Genomic DNA, 8,787 nt, shown 5'->3' with positions numbered 1-8,787 from the left:
CAGCTCTGCAGCCCCGCCCCGCCCCGCCTGTGTGCACACGCTCCGGTAAGCACACGCTCCTGTAAAGCTTCTCTTCCAGGAGGCTGCTGCTGGAACCCACCCTGCCAGGGAGAGGGAGCTCATCGTCGTCGGGGACCGCTGTTATGGACAGCTGTGACTGAGATGGTCTCAGAGGCGGGCGGGTTGGATTGGAGAGTTCGGATGAGAGGGAAGCAGCAGGAGCGTCCCAGCACGGGAGCGTGGGGCTCTGTAAGGCAGGAGTCCAGTTGGAACTTGTGCACGAGAGAGGGGGTGAGTGATGCAGAAGGGAGGGGAGGGCGTGGCCATCCTGACTGTATGGTTTCTTTCTGATGGGCCCTTAAGGTCTCATTGTCAAGACTGGCCAAAAATCAGGGTGAGGTTCCTCACACGACTAAAGCTAGAAATTCCGCTGGACTCAGTCCTTTTGTAGGTATCTACCGCAAAGAGTTAGAGACATCATATCACAGTGATACATGTGTATCTATGTTTGCAGCAGCACAACTCATAAAAGGTAAACACTGAAGCAGCCTATATATCCATCTACAGATGAATGGATAAAGAAAATGTGGCCGAGGATTTAGCTCAGTGGTTCTCTTGCCTACCTTGCAAGCACAAGGTCCCAAGTTCAATCCCTGGTACAAAAAAAAAAAAAAAGAAAATGTGGTATTTATACACAATGAAGTACTACTCTGCCATTAAGAAGGATAAACTTGTCCCTTGTAGGAAAATATATGTATGTACCTTGAGACCATTATGTTAACTGAAATAAATTAGACACACCAGCTTAAATATGAGAAACCCAAAATATAAATTTAGAGCAAAATAAAGGATGGATAATAGAAAACAGGGAGCTAGATCTTTTGCAAAAGAGAATGGGACTGAGAGATGGAGGGGCAGAAAGGAGACGAAAAAGAATTTAGTTATGTTACGTACGTGTACCAGCTCTCCAAAAGGAATGTAATCATTATGTACTGCAAACTCAGACTAATATAAATATAGATAATAATAACAAAGAGTGACCATAAAGCAAGACAGCTACCCCGTGAGAACTCTGACAGAGGAAAGTCAAGTTCAAGTGTGCCATTCAGGTGAGACTCCATGAGGAGGTGACCCAGAAATGCTTGAAGCTGAAGAAATCAGTGACTTACAAATCCCAGAGAAGTCAGGAGGGAGGCTGAAGGCAGTGGGGAGCTCCTCCGGATGGTGGAGGCTGAGAGCAAGAGAGAGAGGGCAGCAGGGAGTACATGAGGAACTCTGACTTTATCGGGGTCCCCAGTGTTCTCCTGAGGCCTTTGGGGGTTGTGTTGGCTGAAGAAGAAAGTGTGAAGTGGGCTCTGACACTGACCGCTAGGTTTCACTGTGTCCAGCAGCTGTGGTTTGGGGTTAGGGAGTGAGGAGTATATGGACCACATGGCAAAAACCACATGGGGAGGGGAGTCTAACCAAGCCAAAGGTGGCAAGGCACACTTGGCTTTCAGATAGTTTGTCAGAGGAAAACAGATGTTGAAGCAGCAAATATATTAAACAAATTTCAGACACAGGGCCATACTCTGGAATGTTTTGGCTGCATAATGGGCCAGAGGGAGCCACTGAAGGTTCCTTAGCAGAGGGATAACGTGGGCAGATGGAAGATGCTTTGAGAATCAGAAGATAGAAGGCCAACTGGAAGTCCGTTAATCGTGACATAGTGTTTATTATCAAGAGTGTGACCTGTAATGCCCAGAGTACACTGGGAAGTCGGAGGCTGGTGGAGAATCTAAGTGCTTGGCGGAAGTGGGAAAATCTGAAAACTCAGATGTATCAGATTCCCTGAAGAACTGAGATGTTGCCTCTAGTGAGAATGCTCATCACAGAGGCTGGAAATCAGGAGGGGGCTCGTGGAAGGGGAAGGGTAGAGGATGTCCAGATCAACCTTGGATTGCACCAACCATCATGGTGTCATCATGGAAGGGAACCCCAAACTTCGTGTGAAAAACCACCCAATTTTCCATATCTGCTAGTGTGTATATGTGTTTCAGTTAAAAACCTGATGCTCATGATAATAATTAAGTTGTTATGCTTTATTCAGCCCCTTTTCCCATAGGCCTTCACTTTCTATCTCATGGTAAGGACTACAAACAAGGCAGGAAGCAGACTTTAATTCTGTGGGGTTTGTTTATTAAAGAAGTCAACCGTCAGCTGTAGGGATAGAAAGCAAAAACCACCTTTCTTCATTATTATCTCTTGGGATTGGGCAACAGAATAGGGTGACTGTAACATGACTTTCCTTGGGGCTTTGCTGTGTGTCTTGCTGGGTGGCTGAGACATGAGGATAGTTGCAGGGTTTGGGCAGCCACAGCTGCAGAACAGCTGGGATGTGGTCAGTGAGCACATCCTCCTGTCCCACAGTGGCACCCACAAAAGCCTGTCTGATGACTTAGAGACCTTGGGGCCAGCTGGCAGGCCATGCTCCCTTCATGGTGACCTGGGGTAGGATGAGGCCTGCCCACTTCCTCGTCTGGAGGGAGGCTCCCTGTAGATTTTGTTTTGCAATTTTTACCAAGCTCCTTCCCTGCCAGTACATTCCACGTGAGTTAGAGTTGCTGCCTTGGTCCTCAGTACCTGGATACGAGGTAGGGATTGAAATGATATTCTCTGGGAAACTGAGTCCAAGTTGGAAGTGAGTTGAAGGGCAAATGGGAGAGTCAGGGTTGGAATCCATGTTCATCTGAGTCCCAAACCCAGAGCATTTTCTAAAGCTTGTGGTCCTTTTCCTTGTCTTCTGTTTCCCTGCCCTTCCTGTTAGTAGACACTTACGCCCTGAACTTAGCACGGTGTACTCCACTGTCTGCAGCACTGCCAAAGAGCGTGGAGTATGAGTGCAGTGCTGTGACCTTCAGTCAGATGCACCCAGCATCCAGTGACAAGATGGATGGGTGCGTTGTTTTTCTGGGGGGCTCTGTCAGTATTGGGAACCCCAGGGAAATTCATGGAGTCATTGGATTCCTGCAAGCATTGTGATGAAGTCACAAGGAAGTGACTGTCACACCTGCTTCTGGGCATCTTAAGTCGGTTGTCAAAGTTTGGGCTCTTTGGAAGGCATCTCATTGCTGGTATAAATAAATTCTCATACCTCATGCATAGAGCTCAGGCTGATTTGGGTTTCTCATCCAGACTGCTTTTCCAGGTTCTTATACCTGGCATTGGATCTAGTCCACAGATTAGGCAAACTCACCCATGGACAAGAGTGGAGATACTCAATTCGCTCCTCATTGCCAGGATGTAGGCTGGAGGGGTTCAATTATTTTTTTTAACAGAAGACATCGCTGATTATTAAACTATATAGTGTCAAGATGGTACATCAGTTAGGGTAAGGCTGGATTGCTGTAACAAATAAACTCAACAATAATATGACTTCAAGAATAAAGCTTATACATCTTCTACCTAACAGTTCAGATAAACCTCTGAGCTAAGTCTCCCAACCTCAACACCAGGTCAGGGACACATCCCCCTCCAAGGCCACCAGATCGCGACACACTCCTTCTGAATGCGACGGGATTCTCCACTTGTCGAAGGCTGAGCAGTGGCATCTATCAGGATGAGCGTGTCCATTTCTCCATTCCTCCTTGGATGGGCATTCACAAGCATCGTGGCATTGCAGGCTGTGGGGGTCTAGAGGAGTCTTTGGATCTCAGGGAGGCTTTGCATTACTTGAGGCCTTGGAAGAGGTGCAGATGCCCTTCCTTCTCCAGTGGAAGTACTCATCATGCTTAGGGCCAAGCCTCCTCCTCCCACACTTGAGAAGGAATCAGGAGTGTCAGGCTGACAGTGAGCACGGAAACTTAGGTGGTTCATGATGGTTAAAGAGTGGTACCTCCGTTTTTGTTAGGTGTTTATTGTTCTGCTCTTCTTTTCCTTGGGCAGAAGGGCATGACTTCCAGAGGAGTTAGCTCATTCTCATGTCCACTTACTGGAGAAATTCACAGCAGGAAACAGAAGTCTGAGACCCACTGACCCTTTCTGACAGAAGACGGGGATGGCGGCTTGGTGCCATGCCCAGCCCAGGGAGGGAATGATGCCAACTGCCTGCCCGGAAGCTCTGTGTCCCCAACAATGGGACCTATGTGCATTACATTTTCTTTCTTAGAAGAAGCAATGAAAATCATATTATCTGCAGGAAGATGGGTGTGATTGGAGACCATCGTGTTAGCCAAACAAGCAAGAATCAGTAAAATGTCACATGTTTTCTGTCATTTGAAGGCTCTAAAAACAAAACAAAACAAACAAAACAAACAAAAAACCCCTCAGAGAAATAGGAAAAAAGAAAGAGATCAGAGGAAAGTAGAGGGCAGATTATTAGAGAAGGGAAAAAGGAGCAGGGGAGGGGCAAGGGAAGGCAAAGCGGAATAAAGGGGGTGAAACAATGAAAATATGTTATATGCATGTCTGAATGTGTCAAAATGAAACCCATTGTTCTGTGGAACTAACAACTAATAAAATAAAAAGAAAATGTAAAAAATAAGTAATTTTGGGAATAAACAAAAGGAAACAATGGTGAAAAGGGAAAGTTGTTTTTAAAATATCCTTTTTTGGCAAAGTCAAAGTCTGGCAAATGTATATTTCTCTCCAGTTTTTCTCCTCTTCTCTGTAAAACCCCAGGCATTAGGTCTACTGCTCTGCACTCAGGCTTTCCGTGCCCGAGGCTGTGATGGTCTGGCTTCAGGGGAAGTTGGCGGAGTCGTCTCACCCACCGAGGAGCACATGGGTCCTGGCTGGCACCACTGTTGACGGCAGGTACCGCTGAGTCCCCAGAGCAGTGGCCATGACACAGGGCCTGTGACTGCCATTGTGGAGGGAGGCAGAGCTGTGGAGAAAAGTGAGGGGAGTGGCACCCCGATAACTGGTTCTCCTCCTTTGCCTCCTGGGTTCTTAGCACCAGATTCATTGTAGGAATTGTGGGGTCCTCGGAGAAATGACTCGTTAGGGGCCATTTTATTCAGTGGAAGTTAGCTTGCTTGTTTTTATTTATTTATTTTTTTCCTCCTTGAGTTTATTGGTACATTTTAGGTATGCAGTACAGTTACATTCATTATTGGGATCTTGTACCTTTAACTTGCTTGTTTTTAAATATTCAGGGTCCAGATACTGGATTTTTAATTTTAGAAAATTAAAAAATAAAGCAAAAAGATAAATAGAAGTTTCAAAGAAGAAGAAGAAGAAGAAGAAGAAGAGGAAGAGGAAGAGGAAGAGGAAGAAGAAGAAGAAAGAAGAAGAAGGAAGAGGAGGAGGAGGAGGAGGAGGAGAAGAAGAAGAAGAAGGATGATGATGATGAGGTGGGGCTTTTGGTAAACCTGAGAGAATCCATGCAGCTGTGCAGAATGAGGGTCCAGCGTTGCTTCTCTGTGTCAATGGTTCTGGGGCAAGGTGCTTCTGAGGTATTAGTAGGAAGTAAGAGGCCAGGATCATATTCTGGGGAGAAAAATCTCCCTGATCTGCAGTAAGATCTTGGATCTGACTTATGGCTTCTCAGTTGCCAAGGGTCCGTGACTGCAGTTCGGGAATAGAATAGGCCCCGCTGGCTTTTGCTGTCTCCTCCTTCTCCCCTGCCTCCCTGCCCTCCAAGGATAACTTCAGTTCCTTTAGAATTATGGTCAAGCAGCAGCCATCTTGCCTGTTTGTCTTCTGTGCAGCCCACTGGGCCACATAAATGGGGGGTCTCTGGGAGACTGGGGTACAGGTGCGAGTGGTGGATACTTGGAGATGGGAAGGTCTTGGGAAATGTAATTTAAAAATCTTAAAGGAGGGAAGGGACAAGAAAAAGAAAAAAGAGAACAGAAGGAAAAGAAATGGAAACAAAGCTTTTGTTAATGAGAAGGGGAAGAAGAGTTGAAGGGAGGGGAGGGGGATGGGAAAAATAGAATTGCAGTATATCATATACAGGTCCAAATTCCCTGTGATGGATGTGATCATTATGTGTATCTAAAATGTACCAATAAAATAAATTTGTCATGAACAAAAAAATTTTTTTTTTTGGTTTTCTGAGACAGGGTCTCACTATGTAGTTGAGACTGACCTGGAATTCACTGTGTGGCCCAGGCTGCTCTCGAATTCACAGCGATCCTCCTGCCTCAGCTCCCGAGTGCTGGGATTAGAGGCGTGTGCCACCACCCCCAGCTTGCCATGAACAAATCTTAAAGGCCGCAGAAAGGTTGTACTAGGAGTGAATTGTTGATGAACAAATCTTAAAGGTGCGCTGTGTGCCTGGGAGGGCCATCTAGGAACGAAGCAGAGGGACTGAGGAGGGAGAGTCTATCCCCAAAGGGAAGGCTTGCTGCTACCTGTCCTGGGGTGGGAGGCATCTGTGGGGAGCCCTGGGGAGCTGGGCAGGAAGGCTGGGTCCTCCAAAGCAGAGCAGGCCATGGGCGTCTGTCGCGTAATTTCCAGGGGACCCTACAGCTGCACAGTGGAGCTGCCAGGAGCCCTGTTTCCGGGAATCCTGGCTGGCACTGCTGCTTCTGAAGGAGGAGACATTGCTCATGCAGTCTTCACATCAGTTTTAGTACTTTTATTATCCAGTTGTGAAATAGTCATAGTAGAAAAGTACTAAAACTACAATGAAGAAAAAGGATTGGTAGAACCCTAAGTGAGTTTCCATACACCTGAAAAGTAGAGTTTAGGTGTGTGACAAGTGTCCTGGAAAATGCTAGGAGGCTGAGGTGGGAGGGTGGCAAATTTGAGCCAGCCCGAGCAATTTGTGTGTGTGTGTGTGAATTTAGGGGCTGTCCAGACTTCAGTGACTGGAAGCCTGCAGGTGGGGACCAAGCAGCTACATGTTTACAAAGCCAGATCTCTCCCTCTGCGTTTAGTGGTGGAGTTGAGCTTCCAAATCCTTGCCTCTAGCCCAGACACAGTATAGTTCTGAACGTTCACATCAAGGCGCATCTGCGCTATGTGATATTTTACAGGCAAAACTCAGCATATGTAGAGAATTCTTTTCCAACTGAATTAAAAACCTAGTATTTATTCTGGATTCTTTCCTCTTCCGTACAGGCACCATATTTGGCCAACTTCTGGAAGCACTTCTGGACTCCCCTGCCCCCAGCCCTCTCTGTCCCTTCCCTCCCATGGTCCAGCTCAGGCCCCACAGCGGCTGTCACCAGGGCCCTCCACACAGTGACCTTCTGGAAGTTCCCATTGGCTACACCACTCCTATGCTTTACCCATCTCACCATCAGTTGTCATTAGGGAAATGGAGATGAGGGGCTGCGCACCCCCTTCAGAAAGGCTAAGACAGAAACAGGGACAACACTGAACACTGGCAGGGCTGGGGAGAAGCCGGATCACTCGCACACTGCTGTGGGGATGTAGAATAGCACAGACTCTCTGGAACACAGTCTGACAGTTTCTTAAAAACCTAAAACTGCGGTGGCCATCGCATCAGATCGTTTGTACTTAGCCCAGTGATTTCACGGGGTGGGGGCTCGGTTTACATGAAAACCTGTACATAGACGTCCCCCCCACCCGGCTTTATTCCTGACCTCAGACCGTCCTGGGAGGGTGCAGGTGTCTTCCGTAGGTGAACTGTTAAGCAAACTGTGGTACCTCAGGTCCCCGCAGTCCTACTCTGTACTAGGAATGAGTTGTTGACGTGCTACACGTAAAACGGATGAACGGCCAGGAAGAGATGCTGAGCGTAAGAGAAAGAAACCCAAAGTACCCGTGAGTGTATGAGTGTTCACACAGCGCTGTGAGAATGACAGCACGCTGTGAAAGGAGACTGGTTAATGGTTTCCAGACATTTGGGGTGGGGGACAGGGAGGGAAGTTGTGTGCTTATTAACGGCAGCAGGAGGGATCTTCGCGTGAGGGTGGACAGGTAATAAAGTTGCATAGACCTAGCAGACACCAACAGGCACAGTGAGACCTGGGAACCAGAGCAAGACGTGGGAGGATTGTGTACGTGTCAGTATGTAGGTGTGTCAGTGTCCCATATTTTTGCAAAGTGTTACCATTCAGGGAAACTAAGTGTACAAGAGATTTTCTTTCCTGGTTCTTGGACTGTATGCATCTATGCGATCTCAATTTGTCAGTTTAAAACACTTACATTTATTTTTATTAACAACACAATTTTTATTGCAGTAAAATATACCCAACATAAAATTTGCTACCTTGACCACGTTGAGCCTGCAGTTCTGTGACTTTCAGGACATTCTTCCAGAGGTTGAGTGATCTTCGTAGCCTCCGATCTCCAGGAGCTTTTCGTCTCCCCCACCCTGGAGCTTCGCACCCTCTAAATATTCACTTCTTATTCTTCCTGCCCCATTGATTTTTATTTACCTGAGAAAAACCTTCAAAATCGGAGCTCCCCCTGAAACCCCCATCCCGGAGGACACGTTGCCTCAGGCAGTGCCACCCTGCTGGCCCACCTGTGAGCTCGCTTTACTTCCTACTCCGGACACCCAACCTCTCCCTGCCTTGCCGACTTGGTGGCAGGGCCCAGGAAGGGGCTTTAGCAGCATGTTCACGTGGCCGCAAATTTTGTAAATATGCAGAAGTCAGAGACAAGCACCGCCCTTCGGAGTCATTTCCGGTATTTTCTCCACTGGGCCGGAAGTTGTTGACTATTTCGACATTTTGCCTCTATTTCATGGTTTCTTTTTAAATCTGGCAATCCTGGAGTTCTTTCACGAGTCTGCTGTGAGGATGTCTGCCTCCTATGGAGCTGTTCAAGCCTTACAGAATGGGACCATAAGGAACTGTAAGAGGTATTTTCAAAGAGTCTGAAGAG

At 47.2% G+C, this 8,787-nt stretch overlaps 1 long non-coding RNA gene across 1 annotated transcript; it reads left to right on the top strand.

The window, feature by feature from the left end:
• Positions 1-17: 17 nt before the first annotated feature.
• Positions 18-5,168, top strand: LOC117285208. The gene is made up of 3 exons (XR_004516185.1): positions 18-291; positions 4,660-4,794; positions 5,136-5,168. It is a non-coding gene; the product is annotated as an uncharacterized LOC117285208 (long non-coding RNA).
• Positions 5,169-8,787: the final 3,619 nt, after the last annotated feature.

The sequence above is a fragment of the Fukomys damarensis genome, unplaced genomic scaffold, assembly GCF_012274545.1.
Source record: "Fukomys damarensis isolate Sample0158 unplaced genomic scaffold, DMR_v1.0_HiC HiC_scaffold_7, whole genome shotgun sequence".
NCBI classification, from domain to species: Eukaryota; Metazoa; Chordata; class Mammalia; order Rodentia; family Bathyergidae; genus Fukomys; species Fukomys damarensis.
The sequence above is the reverse complement of the archived record's forward strand: the minus strand, read 5'-3'. Positions and strand labels throughout refer to the sequence as shown.